The sequence below is a fragment of the Pteropus vampyrus genome, unplaced genomic scaffold (assembly GCF_000151845.1).
Source record: "Pteropus vampyrus isolate Shadow unplaced genomic scaffold, Pvam_2.0 Scaffold150, whole genome shotgun sequence".
Lineage (NCBI taxonomy): Eukaryota > Metazoa > Chordata > Mammalia > Chiroptera > Pteropodidae > Pteropus > Pteropus vampyrus.
The window spans coordinates 575,233-598,289 of NW_011888931.1; the positions used below are offsets into that span (position 1 = coordinate 575,233).

Consider the following 23,057-nt stretch of genomic DNA (forward strand, 5'->3'; position numbering starts at 1 on the left):
TTTTTTTTTTTCTGCTTAGAACTACCTAGTGCCTCATACTTACAGGTGCTCAGTAGGTTGGCTGACTGTGTACTGGATCAAGTAATCTGTTTCCTTGTAGATCAGACATTTACACTGTTAATTATCTTGCTTTAATTTTGCATAGCAAAATTAGCTGGAGAGTTAGAAACATTTTGAGTGTGGATTTTGGGTAGTGTTGTGGATGTGGCGACTACACTTTCCAAACCAAAAATCAGAACATTTGTTCTGATAAGTATGAGAAATGAGAATGTACTTCTGGGGACAGTGGGAGACAGTGTTTGAAATATGAACTGAGCTGGATAGTTGCATGCTCATAGAGAGGATAGCATTATATAATTATTTAAAATATTTACTGATTACTTATGCTGTGCCAAGCACGTTTTAGGAAGCAGAACAGTATTTTCAAATCTTTTACTAAAAGGTAGGCAAACTGAAATTAAAGTTGAGGAACTTAACACTTAATATTTTTTGTTAGTGTTTTTCTGTTTGTAGCTTCAGGGAGAGAGAATGTGCAAGTTCTTAAATGTGAAAATATTTTACACTGTGTTAACAAAAGTATTTATTAAACACCGTTTTAGGAGATTATTACTATTACTTCTACTTGGTTGAGACACCATAGGGGTGAGTAATAGCCTGGACTTTGAAATCAAATAGACCTAGTTCTGAATCTTGGTTGAGCAACTTCCTCATGAGGAGGAATAATTAACTCCTGAGTGTTGAGAAGATTAATGAGATAAATAAGTGAAGTGCCTCAGAATATATGCTTAATAAATATTAATTGCTAAAGGAAAATTTTATTGAGAAAAAAAGACAGTTTGAAACTTTGTGGATTTCTATTTGAGACCCTCAAAAGAGCTTTTCTAACTTACAAGAAGGTAAGCAAAAAGTTTTAAATGTACGAGCAGCATATTGATTTAGAATCGATTTTTTTAAGGGGAACGTGTGTGCTTTATTTTATGTATTGTATATATATTTGTGGACCTAGGACATTGGTTCTTGTTTTTTTGCCTATATGGATAATGTTACTGCTTTAGGCAGGATTTTTTATTTTTAATTGAATTTATTGGTGTAACATTGGTTAATAACATAAGTTTTGGATGTACAATTTTAAAATACAACATATGTGTACTCCATTGTGTGTTCACCACTCAAAGCCTGGTCTCTTTTTGTCACCATATATTTGACCCCCTTTACCTTCTTATTCTGTCCCCCACTTCCCTTTTTTCTGGTGACCACTGTACTGTTGTGTGTATCTATGAGTTTGTTTGTAGCATTTTGTTTTATATCCCACGTGTGAGTGAAATCATCTGGTTATTGTCCTTTTCTCTGTGATTTATTTCAGTTAATGTGATACTTTCAGGATCCACTCATGTTGTCGCAAATGACAATCTTTTATCTTTTTTTTATGGCTGAATAGTATTCCATTGTATATCTGTACTACATCTTCTTTATCCAATTATCAGTCATAGGACACTTGGGTTGTTTTCATGTCTTGGCCACAATGAATAATGCTGCAGTGAACATAGGGATACATACATCTTTATGAATAAGTGTTTTCAAATCTGGGTCGTAGATACCCACAAGAAGGATTGCAGGTTCATATGGTAGTTCTAGTTTTAATTTTTTGAGGAACCTCCATGTTTTCCATAGTGGCTGCACCAGCTTACATGGTTCCTTTTTCTTCACATCCTCTCCAACACTTACTTATGTCTTGTCTTATTGATAATAGTTTAGGCAAGTTTTTAATTTTTCAACATACCATTACTTACTACATTTATGATACATTTGATAATCCTTTGTCAACTTTAATATTCTTATGGAAAACTGATATGACAACAGGTTTGGGAGAACTTACGGTGTAAAGTCTGGGAAGTACACTTTTACTGCTTTGAGTCTTGCTTCCCATACCTGAGTTGCAAAGCTTCTCAAAGAGAGATTTGTCTGTTACTTTTTTCTCTCTTAAATTAGGGATATATTGAACATTTTTTGAATGTAAAAGTGAATGAAAGAGAACATAAAAAGCTACTAGTGAAATTGAGAGACCTGGACATTAAAGAGTATGACTTTACAGTTCTATTTCCTAATTAACATAGTATACATTGTCAAACAAATATTTTTTCCATTGGCACAAATCCTTTTTTTGTTTTTCTAATTTAGTCAGTAATATACTTCCAAAAAGGAATTGAATTTTGGTATGGTTTACTTTCTGTATCTTTTAACTATTAACCCTAAAAATTTAATATTGTTATAGTTATAACTTTAATAAGGTTTTTACTCATTAATAAAGTGTAAAGGCAGCATAGTATAAGAGAGGCAAAGATCATGGATTCTGGAGCCAGGTTGCCTGTGTTCAAAGTCCAGATCGGTCACTTTCTATTTGTCTGACTCTGGACAAGTACTCAGTTTTTTTGGACCTATTTCCCCATCTGTAAAATGGGAGTGATAGTAGTACCTGTGTCATAAGTTATTATTAAAGTTAAATGAATTAATATAAATACTTAGAATAGTGCCTGGTTCACAAAATATACTATATAAATGGTTTCTATTATTATGTATAGATGTACTTTTGTTACTTTGATCTCAGACATGCAGATAGAACTATATATTTTTGACATTTTAACTAAAAATAGAAGGAAAAATAGCTTCAGCCTGTTGTAATATTTACTTAGGAATTAAAATTTACTTAGCAAGAAAACGTATGACTTATAAAAGTCAACTATGAAAGAATTAAAGAATTAAAGGTGGAACTTAGTTAATTACTAGAGATACTTTGATATAGATGCTTATGTGATGTGAGGCTATCTTCTAGATAAGCATTTTTCTGAGACCATAACAAGGCAGGGTATATGAAAATAGAATCTGCAATGTCTTTCTGTGTTTCAGAGAAGTTTGAATCCCTCAAACAATAGTTTTTTAATATCCATTGTGAACTAGGGGATTTTTTTCATGCATATTTGTTAAGTATTTTAATCATTTTTTTTTATTTGAAATGGAAGAGAAAACACCAGTGGAGAAGAATAAAATAAAACGAAAATTATGACTTTGGATTTACTGGAGTAATTCATTTGTGCATTCACTAAATAAATACTTATTGAGAACCAGCTCTATACCGTGTGTTATACAGGGTTCTGGGGATAGGGTGATGACAAAGAGTATATCTTGTAATAGAACCATTCTTTATGGATGAATACTAGATACTTATGTAGAATAGTAGATTATTTCTGTTGCTTCCCTTTTATCTTCCATAAGAAAAAATTTAACTGGTCATCCCCTGGCTGCTGGGAGTTGTTAAAAGTACATGCAAAGAATGACCAGAAACCTTGTAGAAGTGTGTAGGAGCCATTATTGTAACCATCAAGGAACTATATAGGATATGCTAATATTCTGTAAGTGTAGGCAATGATGCTTTTAGTTATGGGATTTATTTGAAAATAGAATCTGCCAGACTAGTGTCAGTCTGTTAATCTATATTGACTTAAAAAACAAAACAAAACAAAACAAAAAACCAAACAACTAGAGCCAAGTATGAGCATTTTAAGTGATTCATTGGGAAGCAGGTAATGAGTATGATAAAGACGTGAATAGGATAATATATGAGGTCAGAGGAAAAATGTGTTGGGAAGAGTAAGTTAAATAAGTTGAACAATTATTAAAGGTAGAGATTCTGCATTTAATTTTTGAGTCTTTTATTTGGGTCGGGTTCTAAGAAAGTTTTATTTTTAAAATAAAAATTTCCTTTTTTAAAGGAAACCATTAAAGTTCTTTCTGATAACTCTCTTAATAGTTAAGCAAGAGAAATAGTCTTGTCTTTTAAATAAGTATTGAAACTTACATGTTAATTAAGAAAATCAGTTGAAACTCACCATTAACATGAAAGTGACATTTTTACATAGCTGAAGATTGCATTTTCTCTTCATCCTTTCTGATGTTTGTAGGAGGAGAATGCCAATGTTTAAGGGATCTAAATTTTGTAATTATTTAAAGTGATTTCTTTGGAAGAATACAGTATAATACAGATTCATCTAATTCTTATGTACTTCGTTTTAATAAAATCTGGCTTAAAATGGGGTGGGCATTTTCACAGGAGTTGGCAGACTTTCTGTGAAGAACCAGATAGTAAATATTTTAGGTTTTGTGAGCTACACAGTTTCTGTCCCAAGTTTTCAACTTCACCATGGTAGCATAAAAGCAGCCATAGACAATATGCAACAAAAGGAGTACGGCTGTGTTTCAGTAAAATTTTATTTACAAAAACAGGCCACAGCTTAGATTTGGACCAGAGTTTACCTATCCCTGTAACTAAAAGGAAATGTAGGGAAATGCTGCACTATTTTTTTTTCAATTTTCATTTCTTGCCTTATTTTAATAAATGTAAAATACAATACAATGCTCAAATACAAAACTGCAGAAGCATTACCATGTAGATAGTATCTGAGGCTTCTGAAACAGAACTGTTGCTATTATTTGATTGCTCAAAAAGTTCATCAGCTGGTATAAGACAGTTCACATTTTTGTATTAAAAGAAGCTCAGGAGTTTCATTGTGAAATTATAGAATTGCAAGATATTCGAAAGTTAAAAATTCTATTTCCTTACTTCAATTAGAATTTTTAACTTTCAGTATTTTAGAGAGGATTTTATGAATTTGACCTCAAAAGCAAGGGAAGTAAAAGCAAAAATAAATGAATGAGACTATATCAATAAAAAGCTTCTGTACAACAAAAGAAACCATCAACAAGACAAAGAAGGAGCCATCTGAATGAGAGAAGGTATTTGTAGACAGTGCTTCCAATAAGGAATTAATACCCAAAATATACAAAGAACTCATACTACTCAACAGTAAAAAACTAAATAATTCAATTAAAAAATGGGCAGAGGATCTGAACAGACTCTCTCCCCAAAAGACATACAAATGGCCCACAGACAGATGAAAAGATGCTCAATTTCACTGACTAGCTCTTAGGGAAATGCAAAGCAAAATCACAATGAGATACCACCTCACATGTTAGAATATCATCAACAGAACAAGTAATAACAAGTGTTGAGAGGTGGTGAACCCTTGTACACTGCTGGTGGGAATGTAAATTGGTACAGCCACTATGGAAAACAGTATGGAGGTTCCTCAAAACACTAAGAAAACAACTACCACATGACCCAGCAATCTCTCTTCTGGGTATCTTCCTCCAAAATTTAAAACCATTTATCTGTAAAGGTATATGCACCTGAGTGTTCATAGCAGCATTATTCATGGTGGTCAAGACATGGAGACAACTGAAGTGTCCTTCCATAGACGATTGGCTAAAGATGTGCTACATATATACAATGGAATATTACCCAGCAATAGGAAAAGATGAAATACTGTCATTTGCGACAACATGGGTCTTGGAGATTATCAAGCTAAGCGAAATAAGTCAGAAAAAGTTGAGAATCATATGATTTCACTTATATGTGGGATGTAAAACTGAAAGCAACAAATGAACAAGACAAAAAAACAGACTTATGGACAAGGACAACAGTTTAGTGGTTACCAGAAGAAAGTGTGGGCGTGGGGGTAGGGGGAGGGTGGAAAGTCAAGAAGGGTCAAATATATGGTGATGGAAGGAGATTTGACTTTGGGTGGTGAACACACAGTACAATATACATATGATGTATTATAGAATTGTACACTTTGAAACATAATTTTATTAACCAATGTCACCCTAAAAAAAATAAAAAAATTAATGGGTAAACTAAAGAAAAATAGCTTATTTTGAAATATAACTAAACATTTTCTAAATACTAACATTTTGTGCAGCTTGATACATCCGTTTTCTAGCCAGTGAAATATAATTTAAAATTTTTATTATCTGCTAAACATCTCCCTTTGGTATGTTAGATTTTCCTTCACTTGATTTGTCATGCTTATTATCGAAAAGCATTGTTAGGACCCATGTCATATGGATGGTATATTACTAACATATATATGGAGATTAGAACTTTTTGTTTTTATAGAAGAACCATCTATTTCATATTTCAGTTAAAGTCAATTTTTTGACAGTTTAGTTACCATAATTTAAATGTTATGGAAAAAATCTGTTTATCAGTTATAATAACTTTATAGCCAGCTATTATTTAGGCATAATAAAGTGGGAGTGTGATCTTTTTAATTTTTCAGCTACAGATTTAAAGATTTAAATGGGAATTAATAAATCTCAGTGTTCCTCTAGTAAGTAAATGTAATTAGAAAAGTGGTATGGCTACTCTTATAATAGTTACTTTCTGTGGTATGTCGTTATTAAAATATAATAGTTTTTCTCTTAGTGTCTTTACTAAAATAGAATCTGAAGACAGAAAACTGATAACCAGACTTGTTTGTTCCTATGGCTAGCACTTTCTTCTGTTAAAAGGAACCAGGCATCTTTATGCCACTTTCAATATGTCTCATTCTGAAGAGCAGCAGTATCTCAAAAGGACACCCTAGACAAGAAGTTAATACATCTTAACTGAATTTAGATCTGTGCCACAGATTTTCTCATCTGTCTGCTTTATATGTAGAGATTTCTGATGCCTGAATGAAACCTTTTTTTTTTTCTTGTGAATGTTCAGATACCTGATGAAAAGAAACAAGTATATAAATAACTAATTTGGAACCATAGGGAGCTGACATGTCTCAACTGAGCCTTGCAACAGGGTAGAGTAAATTCTGAGTCTTTAGAGAAGGGTCAGGAGTTAATTTGGCTTATGAGAAACATCTTTTGGATTTAAGAATCTTTTCTAAAAGTTCTGAACCGAGAGCTAGTTTTGATGAGAAGGAGAATTTGGAAGGGCCCTAAAAGGAGACTCAGGATCTTGGAAAACAGACTACAGTTTGACTAGCACTAAGTTTTCATAGAATTGGAGCATGTTTATTAGATGATTTTCTTTTCTGCACTTTGAAATATAAGTAGATGTTTTATATTTTTCTCCATGGGAATTAGGGATATATGAGGAGATCGAGAGGAACAAAATTAAATTGCTGCTGGTTTTCTCCCTTCTTTTGGATTAATGATCTTCAGTGCACATGTATGATGTTGAGAAGTGAAAAATGTGTAAAATATCAATGTTATTTTTTAATGATGCCCTTCAGAGCTAACAGTAAAGTTTTATTTGTGCAGTTTCAAAAGACTAGAATTCTATCTATAGAGTTGTATTAGTCAGGGTTCTCCAGAGACATAGAACCAATAGGGTATATGTAGATGTTTATGTAAGAGGAGACTTACAGGAATTGCCTTATGCAGTTATGGAAGCTGAGAAATCCCACAATCTGCTGTCTGTAAGCTGTGGAACCAGGACAGCCAGTAGCATCATTCAGTCCAAGTCCAAAGGTCTAAGAACTGTGGAGAGTGGGGATCCGATGGTGTAAATCTCTGAGTCATAAGACCTAAGAACCAGGAGAGCCAATGTTTGAGGGCAGGAGACCATGGCTGTCTCAGCTCAGGTCGAGAGAGTGAACTCATCCTTCCTCTGCCTTTTTATTCTGTTTAGGCCCTTAATGGGTTCGAGAGTGCCCATCCCTCTTGGTAAGGACAATCTCCTTTACTCAGTTTGCTAATCTCTTCAGGAGACAGCCTTAAAATACACCCAGAAATAATATTTTACCATCTATCTGGGCATCCCCTTAGCCCAGTTAAATTGATACATAAAATTAATCATCAGAGTACCTGAAAGAATTGAAAGTAGGGACTCAGATCGATTGTATGCTCACGTTTATAGCAGCATTCTTTCTAATAGCCAAAAAGTGGAAGCATCCTAAGTTTCCATCAAAGGATGAATAATCAAAATGTGATGTGTACAATGGGATCGTCTTCAGCCTTAAAAAGGAAGGACATTCCGATACATGCTACAACACGGATGAATATTGAGGACATTATGCTAAATGAAATAAGCCAATCTCAAAAAGACAAACATTGTATGATTTACTTATATGAGGCACCTAGAGTCAAGTTCATATCATCAGAAAATAGAATGTTGGTTGCCTCAGGGGCTAGGGAGTGGGGAGATGGAGAGTTATAGGGTGATGTGTACAAAGTTTCAGTTTTGCAAGATGAAAATGTTCTGGAGATGGACGGTGGTGATGGTTGCAAAGAAAGAAGGGCTGAGAATGATTACCTAGTGTCTAGACAAGCATCAGCGTATGAAACTTTAGGATGAGCTGCTCATTCAAAATGGTGCTAGACTTTTGACTGTCATAATAGAACATTCCTACTCTACCTCACCCATCTGATCTTTCCTTACTCTACTCTGTTTTATCCATCAGGAATTTGGAGAACTTGCTAATGGAAACTGAGAGCTAGTACTCTCATTGTGGCTTATCATGAGGATTACAATTCTAAGCACAGTGATTATATTTCTGACTTAAAGTGAACCCAAAATATGTATGACCGTGAACCAGCCCTTCCTCCTTGCCTACTCTATTTCCTGGGTAAACTTAAGTTTGAGTATTGACCTCCATGAGTATCATGTGTTCTTGTCTCCATAGCTTATGCTGCAGAAGTTTGTAAAGAGCATTCAGAATTGTTACTTGGGTTTAAAACTAATGGTTTTTTCTCCTCCACAAATTTTTTCTTTATAATCTCACTTCAGAATAAATATACTCATTGAAGAATAAGTTAGAAAATACATACAAACAAAAACAAAACAGCCAGCCGTAATTCCATGAAATAAATTACAGAGACTTACATAAAATCTTGATTTTTTTTTTCATTCGTATGTATGTATGGATATATTTTTATATTTGATTCATACTATATGGGTCTAAATACCTATTTTGAATATCTTTTAAGGAATTCATGGCTTAAGAATTTGTTGTTAGTGTAAAGTGGCCGTTAAAATGATGGAAAATTATATACTTTTTATGTACTTTGTATAAAGTTTTCAATATAGCTTTAAGAAAATAATGCTTTAAACCTATGAACCCAGTAATGGGTTATCCAAGCAACTTTTTACAGTGTTCTCATGCAAACTTGTTAATGAATTGGTACATGCGGTTAATTAGAAACCCATTTATTTGGTTGTGTTCATTTGAAGTGACAATTTATAAATTCTTTTCCTTAGATAAAAGTTTTTCAAAATGTTTTATTTCAGAATCTTATTTTTTTTTTGAAACAAACAAAAAAGGAATAATTATCAGAAAATGAGAGGAAGGGTGGCATATCAACTGTTTAATTGTGTATCATAACTATGGATTAATTTTGTATCTTTTTTGAAATTTATTATGTTTTTGCTGTTGCCAGAAACGTCAACTTCTAACCTTAGACTTACGCATGTATATGCCTTTAACATACACAGATTCATTTGTTTTTTTTCCATTTGTAATTAATTGTACCAAAAACTTTTTACTCTCTAGAAATTTCAGTGACAGAGTAATCTTTAGTCATCCTCTGAATGCTGATCATACAGTTACCATTCAGGTCCCGAGGGAGGGAGATTTGTAATAATGAATGGCAGTGTACCAGGCCTTTGTGTGTTGCTTCATCAGCATAAAATCGTAACTAAGTCTTGCTATCTCAGCATAATGTCCTACTGAAGAATTTTGTTAGCTTAACTGACCAAGGACAAACATATATCTGGTTGAATACTTGTAACACAAATTGAGGTTTCATCAATAAATGTTAGTTTCTAGCAGCTGTCTTTTTTTATCTTTATATTTCATTAAAATATTTTGTAGATTGGGAAAGCAGTTACCTGGCTCACATTATATCTGCTAGTGCTGCTCTAGATGCATAGGAAACCTATGACTTTGTTGAGGAATTGAGGAGTATCTTAAGGAGAAAGTGACCTTTGAACCAGCTCTTTATGGTTTTATATGTGAATTACTGGTCATTGCTTGGGGGCAGGATATCCCAAATAGAAGGATAAAGAAAAGATTTGAAAGTAATTGGGAGGAATGGATAGCATGACATTAATAGTAGAAGTGTGAATAATGGAGTTTTGGAGTGAAGAATGTAAAGAGAAGGGGAATAAGATGAGGTAGAAAAGATTATTTGGGACTGGAGTGATCAAGAGCCTTAACGTCTGTGCTGTTATATTTGAATAACTTCTATCTCTATTCAGTGAAATGTTTGCTGGTGTTTTTAAGCAGGTGAGCAACAAGATCAGATTTTAGAGACTAACTATTGTTACTGTGAAGGATCAGTTGGACAAGGTGAAGATATGGAGGCAGTGATCATTCAGCAAGAGGACCTAGACTAAGGTGGTTATTGTGGGATAAGAGCAGAAAAAATTCAAGATATATTAGGAGAAAGATTAGTAAAACTTAGTAAAAAGAAGAGACACAAGACGACTGAGTTCTGATTGAGTAGCTTATGATGCTGTTATTTGAATTTGTGAATATGCAAGAATGATGTGCTGCAGAAAAAAGTTGAGCCAGAGTAGATATATCAGTGGAGGATCCATGCTAGTAGGTCTTTTAAAATACGTGTCTGTCATTCAGAAGGGAAAGGTCGATGTTAGAAAGAGAGGGAGAGGCGGGAGAGGAGGAGAAGATTGAATTTATTTTAGCAGTGGAATTAGGTAAGATTTCCCAAGGAGACTGTGAAAACAGGAGTAGGGAATTCATTTTAGTGTATGGATTTCATGATTGCTTCTAAAAGCAATTCTCATTCAGGAACATATTGAATGATTACTGTGTGCAGGTGCTATGCTAAGCATTGAATATGAAGAGTTAACAAAGCAAACATTCATGCCTTAAAGATAATCAAGTTCTAGAGGGAAAAGGAGACAAGTAAATCTAGGGTTATAAGTACCACGATGAACTACAGAGTAGTAAGGCTGTAGGAGAACACGCCTGTGAGGTTATAATAGAAAACGACACTGGGGAAGTATGGGCTTGATTTTGAAGGGGAAATAATAATGTCTTTTGTTCCTTTGTTGGCAAATCTTTAACCTATGATAAACTTCTTCACTGTATATACTATGTATGTTTTGGACCCTTTTACCCAGGGCTTTTCACTATGGTGTCTGTCAGCTCTTACGTACAGATAGTCTTAGCTACCAGTGATTTTGGTATATAACCTAGAATGATTGCTGTCATTTGGCAGTTATTATTGCAGGTTGGTAACACAAATGACTTCATAGTCTGCTTGTGTATGGCTTTCTACAAATAAGGATTTGGCAGGCCTCACAGCTTTCCTAGGATCCTGCTTTATTTTTGTCTGTGTCAGGGGAGCAGGCAGACAGACCTGTGATGGTGTGAAGGAGATGTTCAGGTTATTGGCTAGGGTGATCAAAGGAGGGGAGGAGGACAGAAACAGGATGAAAGATGAAGGGCTAAAGCAGTTTCAGTATATAAATAAAAGGTATCAAATCTTATAGGAGTTGAGCAACCTTGAGTTGCAATGATAAAAAACCACCTGGAAAAAAAAAACCAGTAAGGAAAAGAATTTATTACCATGAAGATAATATCTGTTAAAGCTTTTTGCAATACTCACTTCACTTAGCTACCAGTTATGTTTCATTATTGAAAGGCTGCTTTTCATTTCTTTTATTATATCAGCTAAAAACAGATTTTGAGTGTGCTTGGAATGCCCTTCACTACCTCTCTTGGCTCACTGGGCTTCCTCCTGCTTTCCTTTACAGATCCAGTTAAACCTGTGCTGTGAACGTTTTCTGAATATGTCTCACTCTCTTCTTTCAGTTTAGTGCCATTTTTTGTGCTTCCAGAGCATCCTGCACTCACACCTCTCCGTAGCACTTAGCTCATGCCATTGGAATTTTTTTTTTTTAACCTGTCTCTTCCTCTTTATACTAGGCTGCTGGCTCTTAAGGACTGCCCTATTTTCTTTTTTTTTTTTTACCTTTATTTTTGTTAAATTTATTGGAGGTGACATTGGTTAATAAAATTACAGGTTTTGCATGTATAATTCTATAATACATCATTTGTGTATTGCATTGTGTTCACTACCCAATGTTAAATTTCTTTCCGTCACCATATATTTGACCCCTTTTACCCAATTCTCTACCTCCCTCTCTCCCCCACTCTCCTCTGATAACCACTAAACTCTTGTCCATGAGTCTCTCTTTGTCTTGTTCATTTGTTGCTTTCAGTTTTATATCTCATATATAAGTGAAATCATATGGTTCTCAACTTTTTCTCTCTGGCTTATTTCACTTAGTGTGATAATCTTAAGATTCATGTTGTCACAAATGACAGTATTTTATCTTATTGCTGAGTAATACTCCATTGTATATATGTACTACATCTTTTTATCCAATCATCTATATAAGGACACTTCAGTTGTTTCCATATCTTTATCACCATGAATAATGCTTCTGTGAACACTGGTGTGCATATATCTTTACAGATAAATGTTTTCAAATTTTTGGAGTAGATACCCAGAAGAAAGATTGCTGGGTCATGTGGTAGTTGTTTTCTTAGTGTTTTGAGGAGCCTCCATACTATTTTCCATAGTGACTGTACCAATTTACATTCCCACCAACAGTGTGTAAGGGTGCCTTTTCTCCCATATCCTCTCAACACTTGTTATTATTTGTCCTGCTGATTATAGATATTCTAATGAGTGTGAGATAGTGTATCTCATTGTGATTTTGCTTTGCATTTCCCTAACAGTGAGTGAAGTTGAATATCTTTTCATCTGTCTGCGGGCCATTTGTATGTCTTTTTGGGAGAAGAATCTGTTCAGATCCTCTGCCCATTTTTTAATTGAATTGTTTGTTTTTTTATTGTTGAGTAGTATGAGTTCTTTGTATATTTTGAATATTAATTCCTTATTGGAGGTGTTCTCTGCACATGCCTTCTCCCATTCAGAAGGTTGCTGCTTTGTCTTGTTGATGGTTTCTTTTGCTGTGCAGAAGCTTTTTAAGGAACTGCCTTTTTTATTTTTTTATCTCCCACCTAGCTCATAGTTCTAAAATATTAGCTAAATAAGTAAATTATAGAAAAATATCAGTATTCTTTAAGGTATAGAGCTTGAAATCTCAATGCAGTCATGCATTAAGATGTTAACATTAGAATTTATAAGTTTTTCTATCTTAAAACTATTAAACCCAGGTTCATATGTTTTTCTACCCTAAAATTTGGCTTTAAGTGAAAAGACTGCTTTTTGGAAACTTACACTTTTCAGTTAAGATTGATATGTAATTTTGCAGTAGTGAAAATAAAACAAATTTTAGTCCTCTTTCAACTGAATATTGGCTTATTGACAGTTTTTTCTTCTTTTTTTCTCTATTCTGTTAACTGGCTCAATGTTATAATAATTAGCAATTATGGTAAGGCAGAATTTAAACATGTAAATTACCAAAGGCACAGAAATGTCTTTTTCCTGCATGAATTAAAATAGAACTTTAAAAATAATTTAAATTTTGATTTGGAGTTTGATACTTTGGTAAATGTTTTTTTTTTTTTCCCCTGTTTGTTTCCATAAATCTAAATCAAAGGTATGATTATTGGCTGTAATTATTCAGTAATATAATTCTTTATTTATAGTAAGGCGGATACCTAAGTATTAGTATTGTGTAGCATATGCTCATTGAGAAACAAGATGTAGCTCTTTAGTTAATGTGTATTCTGCCTTCTCTAAAGTTTATTTCGCCAGCAATTTTTGAACTACATAATGTCAAAAGTAAAAAGAAAACAAATCTTAATATCTTGGATATTGAAAAAGCATGGATTCAAGTACAAGCTAAGTTTAAAGCTACCTTCTTTATATATGATTCCCTAATTTTTCCTTTCTGTGGATAGTGGGAGGACTATTTTAGTCTATGTATAGATAAAGTGGAACAGGCCAAGTCTTTTTTTAAATATAAAATTGGGTCATGTACAAAGGTACTGGTCCCAATTCAGTTATTAATTAATGACAGATATGGCCTATAAAATTAACTTTTTTTTCTCTTTTTAAAGATTTCTTTTTGGTATGAAAAATCTAGTTATTTTTGTTGGTTACAGTTCATGCACAAGATTGTTCATTTAAGTGCATAATACTTAAGTCCTATAAATATTAGAAAACATTTTTATTTGATTCATATATTAGAAATACTTCTTTTTGTGGATGATTATTTTAACTCTTCTTCCTTTGACTTATCTGCAGAGTAAGAAGCAACTGGTGGTATTGACTTCAGAATGGTCTTTAAGTGTTTGTATTTTTTTATAATACAAACTTATTCAGCCAGGAAGATAGAGTTCTATTAGTATCTTCCGAACAATAGTATATATAAAAATTACATAGGGTACTTAAAAATACAGATTCTTGCCTACTACCTCCCACTACCATCCACTCCCAGTAACTCTGGGATACGACCCAAGAATTTTAAAAGCACCCCTAGATGAATCTGATACAGATGATCCATTTACCACCCCTTAAAAAACACTATTTTAAATAGCGTCAATACTATTGTTGTCACTTTTATGAGTCAGTGGACTAGGCAGTTGCCCGAGATTCTTATCCTAATCAAACTCTAAAGGTAATAATTCTCATTGTAATAAAATTGGAAAATAAAGCACATAGAAAAAAAATCATACATAATCCCATTATCCAGAAGACACTGATAATGTTTTAGTTTGTTTTTCTTTATACTTATAAATTTTTAGTTGGAATTTAATTGGAAGTTAGAAGCAGTTTTATATTCTGCTTTTCTCATAAATCTCATAATTTATCGTGTTAGTAAAAAATCATTAGCATTTTCAGTGCTTGTGTAGTAGTGTATCATTATTAACTATTTCTCTGCTGGATATTTAGATTGTTCCTAATCTATTTCTGATAAATAACATTTGAATGAATATTTTTGCTGGGAAAATTTTTTCTACATCTGAGATTCCTCTGCCTCCTTTGCTCAAGATCCTAAAAGCTTTTGAAACATACTGCCAAACCATTTTCCAAAAAGGTTCAACTAATTAAAATTACCAACAGTAAACTAAAGTTGTTACATTATACTTTCACCAGCATTGAGTGTTTGTTAAACACATTTTGGTTCACTAGAGAAAGTGGTATTTAATCACTTAACCATCCCTTATTGTAGTTAACATATTTTGTAAGTATGTAAAAATTAGATTGATATTTTATGCTAAGTAGTTTTCCTACCAAGAATTTATATTTTCGAGAGTTCTTGAGGAAAATTGTTAGCGATCAATCAGTGGTAATTCCATTGAATTTTTCTCAGTGATTTGAGCCATTGGTAATAAATATAGACAGTTTCTTTTTGCCAGAGATGCCAAGTCATCTTCTGTCTCTTCCCACACACTTTGGAAACTGAAAGTTTAGGCCGATTTTAAGTGTGGAGTTAAATTAAGAAAACAAAGTTTCTGTATGTGCGTGTTAAATATTTTGTGAGGATTACCTTATTTTTCCTTTTTCAGTTACAGTTGACATACTGAAGAGGAATTTTTATTCAAAAGGCTAATCAGCTCTCCTCTGCTTCTGTAAATATGCTTTCTGCATGGGCTGTACTGGAAATTGACTAAAGACTCATTTTCCCTTTTGTTTGATCTAAGCAACAAATGTAACTGTTTGTACCTCCTAGCAACTTCCAGCGCTTTGTAACACTTTGTAACTACCGGTAACCCATAGCAACTCCCACCCTTTGTAACGCAGTGTAACTACCTGCAACTATAGCAACTTCTCCCACTTTGTAATGGTCTGAGGACAAATTAAACAATCAGCCCTGTCAGAAAGGGCCCATAAAGGAATGTTGCAACTGAGCTCCAGGCCCAGATCTTCAGAACGCTAGCTCCTCTGAGACCGCTGGTATAATAAACTTGAGTTCTCCAACTCTCCAAGTGCTGCTTGGTTTCTTGCCAGTCTAATTTTGGATCTTTTCTGCATCAATACAATATTATATTATTAGTTTCAGTTGTACAGCATGGTGATTGGACATTTATATAACTTACAAAGTGATCACCCCAGTAAACCCAGTACCCAGATGATATCATACATATATTACGGTACTTCTGACTATATATATAGATATATATATCCTCACAAAATATTTAACACGCACATACAGAATATATATATATATACACACACCACCTCTTCTTTATCCATTTATCCATTGGTGGACAGCCAGGTTGCCTCCGTATCTTGGCTATTATAAATAATGCTGCAATGAACCTATGGATGCACATGTCCCTTCGAAGTAGTGTTTTTGGTTTGTTTCAATAAGTACCCAGAAGTGAGATTACTGGGTCCTTCTTTGTCTATTGATATAGCCTTTGCTTTAAAGTTATTTTGTGTTATATAAGTATGTATTGCTACTCCAGCTTATCGTTTGTTTCCATTTTCATGAAATATCTTTTTCCATATCTTTACTTTCTGTGTGTCTTTGGATCTGAAGTGAGTCTTTTATAGGCATCATATGTAAGGGTCTTGTGTTCTTATTCATTCAGCCACCCTATGTCTTTGATTGGATTGTTTACTCCATTTAAAGTAATTGTTGATAGATAGGTAGTTATTGCGATTTTGTTATTCATATATTTGAACTTTTTGTTTTTCTTAAAGAAGTCACTCTAACATTTCTTGTAATACTGATTTGGTGGTGGTGAACTTTTCTTATCTGGAAAGCTCTTTATTTGTCCTTCAATTCTAAATGATAGCTTTGCTGAGTAGAGTAATCTTGGTTGTAAGTCCTTGCTTTTTTTTCATCACTTCGAATATTTCCTGCCAATCTCTTCTGGCCTGCAAAGTTTCTGTGGAGAAATCAGCTGACAATCTTATGGGAGCTCCCTTGTAGGTAACTAGATACTTTTCTCTTGTTGCTTTTCAAATTCTCTCTTTGTCTTTAACCTTTGGCATTTTAATTACGATGTGTCTAGATATGGGTCTCTGTATTCATCTTGTTTGGGACTGTCTGTGCTTCCTGGGCTTTTATGTCTTTTTCCTTCGGCAGGTTAAGGAAGTTTTCTCTCATTATTTCTCCCAGTAGGTTTTTAATTTCTTGCTCTCTTCTCCTCCTGGTACCGCTATGATGCGAATGTTGTTACACTTGATGTTGTCCCAGAGGCCCCTTAAACTGTTCTTAATTTTTTAGATTCTATTCTGATTGGGTGTTTTCTGCTACCTTATCTTCCAAATTGCCGATTTGGTTCTCTGCTTCATCTCATGTACTGTTGATTCCTTCTAATGTACTTTTTATTTCACTTATTGAATCTTTCATTTCTGACTGATTCTTTATGTTTTCTGTCTCCATTTTTGTTTTTTATCTTTTTGTTGAAGTACTCACTGAGATCATTGAGCATTCTTATGACCAGTGTTTTGAACTCTGCATCTGGTAGATTGCTTGTGTCTATTTAGTTTTTTGTTGTTGTTGTTTGTTTTGTGGCACTTTGTTTTCTTTTATTTGGAACATGTTTCTTTGTCTTCCCATTTTGGCTGCTCCCTGTGTTTGTTTCTATGTATTAGGTTAAACTGTTATGTTTCCTGGTCTTAGTAGAGTAGCCTTATATAGTTGTTGTCTTGTGGGGCCCAGTGGTGCAGTCTCCCCAGTTACCTGAGCCAGCTCTTCAGGTGTGTCCCTTGTGTGCATTGTGTGTGCCCTCCTATGGTGGTTGAGCCTTGGTTGCTGTTTGCAGATCAGTGCGTGGGTGGGGGGGTTGACTCTCAGGCTGAGGGTGGCTGTGTCTACAGTGAAGGAGCTGTTATACAGTTGATGACCCTAGGGAGCAGGATTTACTTTCGTGTGATTCTGATAGTGCCCAGTCTGCCCTTTGTGTGTGTCGTTTGTAGAGGTGGTTGGGTGGTGCTCTCATGTTATCTGAATTTGGCTACCAGATATATTAGTTCTGGGGCCTCTTGGGAGGGGCTCTCTTCCAGGCCAAGGTCAGCCACTGCCTGTGCCCTGCCCAGGGCCACTTGGTATGAGTGACAGAGTGATCTTGCCGCTTGTGCTGGGCTTGGAGGTGCCTGGAGGAGGTGAAGTTGCAAACCAAGGCCAGCTGCCGCTAATGCTGGGCTTAGGGCTGCTTGGCAAGAGGTATGGAGCATGCTGAGCCAGATGCTGCTTGTTTTGGTTTTGTGAAGCTTTGATAGATTTTAGGAAAGTCTGCCGCATGAACCAAGAGGCTTGGGTGGGCCTGCAAGTTGGGTGGGGCGGGGTCTCAGGGAATCACCAGAGCGGGGCAAATGGTGTTGCCCAGGTTGATTGAGACTCAGATATGGCGCCTGCCTGTGTCTGTACCCTGGGAGTGGGGCGGACTTGACAAAGGAACAATGGCGACAAAGGAACAATGGGTTCTGCCAGCATTTCTGTCTGGGAGAAAGCAGCCTTCCAGCCTTTGCCCTGAAGCGAGGCAGTTCTCTTCCTTTTTTGGCACCTTTCAGTCTGCTGCCTCAGTGCTGGAGCTCAGAGCAAGTGAGTTAGTAAATAAGTTTGTGTTTGCCTTTAAGAGGACTTTCTGGGACTTCTGCAGCCCTCTGTCTCACTCAGCCACAGTCTCTGCTGGTTTTCACAGCCAAAAGTTATGGGGACTTCTCTCCTTGGCACTGATGTTAAGCTGGGCACCCTTGCTTTTCAGTGGAGACTTCTACAGTTGAGGTGTTCCTCCCGATTTTTAACTGCCACTTGTGGGCTTGGGACCAGTCTCAGTCTCAATCTTAATGTGGCTACTTTTGTATATATCTATAGTCATAAGACTTCTTTCTGTTCAGCTAGACTTCAGGCAGTTCTCCTTGATGGTTGCCTATAGTTAGTTGTAATTTTGATGTGGTCATGAGAGGAGGCAAGCACAGCAATTTCTTCTTCATCTTGACTGGAACTTGAAAAGAAAGTTGTTATGTCTACTAGAAAGTGTTTCTAAAAAACAAATGAACAACATTTTAAATGACCATCCACTGAAAAATTTAACTAGTGGAAAGTGAAAATGTGAAATATTAAAGTTTTCCCATTCATTCATTGTCAATACATTTCTTCAAATTATATATTGTTCTTAGAATTACTGTTATATCTCTTTTTTTCGCATATACTTTCACCACGATTTCTTGATACATCAGTTTTGAAGAATACCAACAAAGTTTGAAGATTCCCTGATTTAAAAAATTAGAGACCATTCCCTCTCCTTTTCCTTTTTGCATGTTTGATATTTACCTAATTTCATTTCTCGTATTGTTTACTTTGTTCCTTAAGTAATAACTATAAGTCTGTTTCTCTGTCCTGTTCACTCACTGAGCTTGTGAGACTGTGCTTGGGCTTCCCCTCCCTGGGCTGCTTTCTGGAAACTACCTCTAGGGAAAAAGCCTGGGAGTGGCAGGGCCCACTGCCTTCGTTTCTTCTCTCAGGGATCACAGTCCTATGCTGCTTGTTGGACAATGCCTGAAAATACCTGTTTTCTGTATTTTATTCACTTTTCTGGTTGTTTATAGAAGGAAGGTAATTTTGGATCTTCATGGCTAGAAGCTGAAGTCTTTTAATTATTTATTAATTGCTGAATCTAGTGATTGGTTTCAGAGTCCTTATATTGAAGTCTTTGAGTTAGTACCGTCAAGTTTCCTCTTTTTTGAAATTTTCCTTGTTGACTTTTAAAGACTGTCTTTTCCTGTTACACCATCTACTTCTGACTTTTCTTTCTTCTCCTTTACTAGATCCTCTCTTACTTTGTCTGGCACCTTAATTAATTGCAGTAATACTTAATAACAACAGTAGTGATCACCATACCAGACCCTGTGCTAATTGTGTATCTGTATTCTAGTTTTAATTTGTAAAGCAACTGCTTAGTATTCTCCAGGGTTCTGTTTTTCTCCTCCTCTCATTGTGTACTGTCGTAAGTTACTGGCTCCACCTATATGGTGATGACTTTTACACTTAATTTTTAGCCCTGATTTCTGTACTGAGCTCCCAGTCTATATAACAGTCTAAGCATCTTCATCTGAATATTTTAAAGGCCCATTAACTTAATACACTCTAAATGGTCTCCTTTTTGCTCCTCTTTTTATCTTATTCTTCATCTTGACATTACTTAATGTATGATTAAAAACACATACAAAAAATATGCTTCACATAAACAAAGATACAATCTGCATGTTAATTTAACCTTATAATTATTTCTTGAATCCAGTCCTGCTTCTCCATTCCTACTGTTATTTTATTGCAGCTTTCTTTACCGTCTGTACTAACCTAACTGATCTCGGCCTCTAGTTATGTCCCTTTAAAATCTGTACTATTTTTAAATTTTAAATCAGAATGTACTTTCTGTCTTAAAGTCTTCACTAGTTCCCTAAATGCTACTAAGTAAAGTCTATGCTTTTTTAACATGGCAAACGTCTCTTTCTGTCCTTTGCTTCTCCTTTAATCTTTATCCTGCTGCTCCTTTTACCTATTCTGTGAGTCAGCTTCATTCTCTGACTATACCATGCCTTTTTTCTTCTTCTTCTTCTTCTTCTTCTTCTTCTTCTTCTTCTTCTTCTTCTTCTTCAAACTTTTGTTCTTGCTGCTTCCTGCATCCCCAGCTTTTACCTGGCTAACTTTTATTTAATTTCTAAGGCTTAGTCACTTGTTTCAAGTTCTCTACTTTTTTGCTCCCATAGTAGCTCATGTGTAGCTCTAGCATTGTGTCTATTATGCATTGAAATGATTTTTTGTTACACTTTTACTATATTATGAGGTCTGAGAATTCAAGACTTTTTAAATTCATAGTTGTAATATTATCACCTCACTGAGTACTTGACACTCAATTCATTTTTAGATAGTTTCTGTCTTGGATGGTGATACAACTGTCCATCTTTTTCTCCAAACTAGAAATGTGGATGTTTTCTAGTTTCCTCTCACTTTATCATGTGTATCCAGTTCCAAGTCCTTGAATTTTACTTTTAATTGGGCATATATGTTTGTAGTCTTTAAGGATTCACATGTTTGTTCATTCATTCAACAAATTTCATTAAGTACTACGGTGTACTGACTGTACTACATGCTGAAGATTACATTGAATTTGTAGACTTAATAGATTAATTTTTTGAGAGTTAACATGTTTACAAAGTTCAGTTTTTCCATTTAGGAACAAAAGTTTATCTATTAAGTATAATTTTAGGTGCCTAAGGAAAGTGTTATAAGTATTCTTCATTTGGTTTGTACATTTCTGTTAGAATTTATTGGTCTTGAACAGTTCTTTCCTATTATGAATGAAATTTTCTATTCTATTACATTTTCCAACTTGTCATTGCTCACGTATGGGAAACTGATTAGATGATCCTGTATCTGGCCAACTAACTGCTAACAGCTTCTTAGTTTTTATGTACTTGGGTTTTCAGATACAATGTCAATGACAAATGTTGAGTGTTTTTTCTTCTAGGTATTGATGAGTTTAATTCGTTTTTCATATCTTAGTACATTTCTTAGGACCTCTAGTGCAATTTTGAATGAAAGCATCTTAGTATTATTCTTGACTTTAATGAAAATTTTTTTCATCAATGTCATGCTAAATATGATGGTTATTCTAAATAATTTTTAAAAGTCAAATTAAGGAGGCATCATCTGTTCCTCACTTGCTGAGTTTTATCCTGAATCCATGTTGAATTCTGTCAAATGCTTTGTTGGTGTCTGTGGAGGTGATCATGTTAATCTATTAATGTAAATAATTACAGTAAGAGATTTCCTAAAGACAGACTTTCTTAACATTTCTGCTTTTTCCAGATCCATTTAATGCATTGCTGGATTTGATTGCTGATGTTTTACTTGGCATATATTCATTTATAACTGAGATTGATTTATAATTTTCTTTCATTTAATTCTTTGCTTTTGTTTCAGAATTACTCTAGCCCTATGAACTATGTTGAAGCAGTTTAATTTTTTTTTTAAATTGGAAAAACTGTTTAAATTTGAGCTGTTTAAACAATAGGAACTAGTTGTGTCTTAAAGATTTACACTTTGTCCATAAACATCATTTAGAAAATGGCTGTTTCTTGGCATCTTGTTTCCCCAAGTCTAGTAAAGTATCAGGAACAAATAAGAAGTTCTTCAATACTTGTCGAATAAATATTCTCTTGATAAGATTCTGAGAAATAATTCACTATATAGAATTGTTTGTTGTATTAACTGTTCATTTTAGTGAGATAAGCATTGTTATCCTGGAGAATTCACCAGGATATGGTTAGTTTGGAAGAGAAATACTGCCTTCATGGATAGATTTTCTTCATAGAAAGATGCTGTTTGGTGGTAGTCTAAATTCAAAGCTAGCATTTAAAAAAATTATATTATTCTAATTTGCATTAGTCTAATTTGTATCATTGGGTACATAGTCTTGGCATAATTATCATGTGTAAAAAGACAAAAGGTAACCATTTTACAAATGTTGAGTTATTTTACTTTTTTTTAAAATGTATTCTGTGATTTAGAGTCATTATAATTATTTCAAAGGCAAATAATATTTTAGAAGTTAAAGTACTTTAATTTCAGTAAAACTGATTCAGTGTATCCATCCACATTTTCCTTTTTAATTCATTATTTTTAAGCACTCATAAAACTCTGGGTATATTATAGAAGTAATCGAATATCTAAATATAACGCTGAGGTTTTATATGACAAAGCAGTGGTTCTATATCAGGGACAGTTTTGTCCCTAGGGGACATTTGGCAATGTGGGGAGACTTTTTAGTTGTCACAGTCAGGGGAATGCCACTATTGTCTAGTGAGCAGAGGCCAGAGAAGCTAATAAACATTCTGCAGTGCACAGGGTAGCCTCCCACAGCAAGGAGTGATGTGTCCCAAAAGGCTAATGGTGCTGAGGTTGAGAAACCCTGTTGTAAAAGGAAAAATATATACACAGATATGAATACACAGGATAAAGCGGTGTTCTCAGATGTGTGCTTTCCCCCCCAGTAACTAGACTTCTAACTTATTACAGTTTACAGTGTCTTTATACAAATTGTGTGGAGAGTGTTCTGCTCTTGACTGACATCTAGTGAGACATTAAAAGAAAAAAAAAGGCAGTTTAAGATTAAGCATGCATTTCAGAGTTACTGCTCATTCTTATTTTTCCCCTGTTAGGAAATTCACAAATATGAAAACTAGGAAGAGATTAAATGATTTGTTTATGACTGCTGAGAAGGAATAGGGTGTAGTAAATTCTTAGTTGAAGTAATATA

At 34.5% G+C, this 23,057-nt stretch overlaps 1 protein-coding gene across 11 annotated transcripts in view; it reads left to right on the forward strand.

The window, feature by feature from the left end:
• Positions 1-23,057, forward strand: part of ARHGAP12 (Rho GTPase activating protein 12) — a 124,962-nt gene that overhangs the window by 39,699 nt on the left and 62,206 nt on the right. The window lies entirely within an intron of this gene.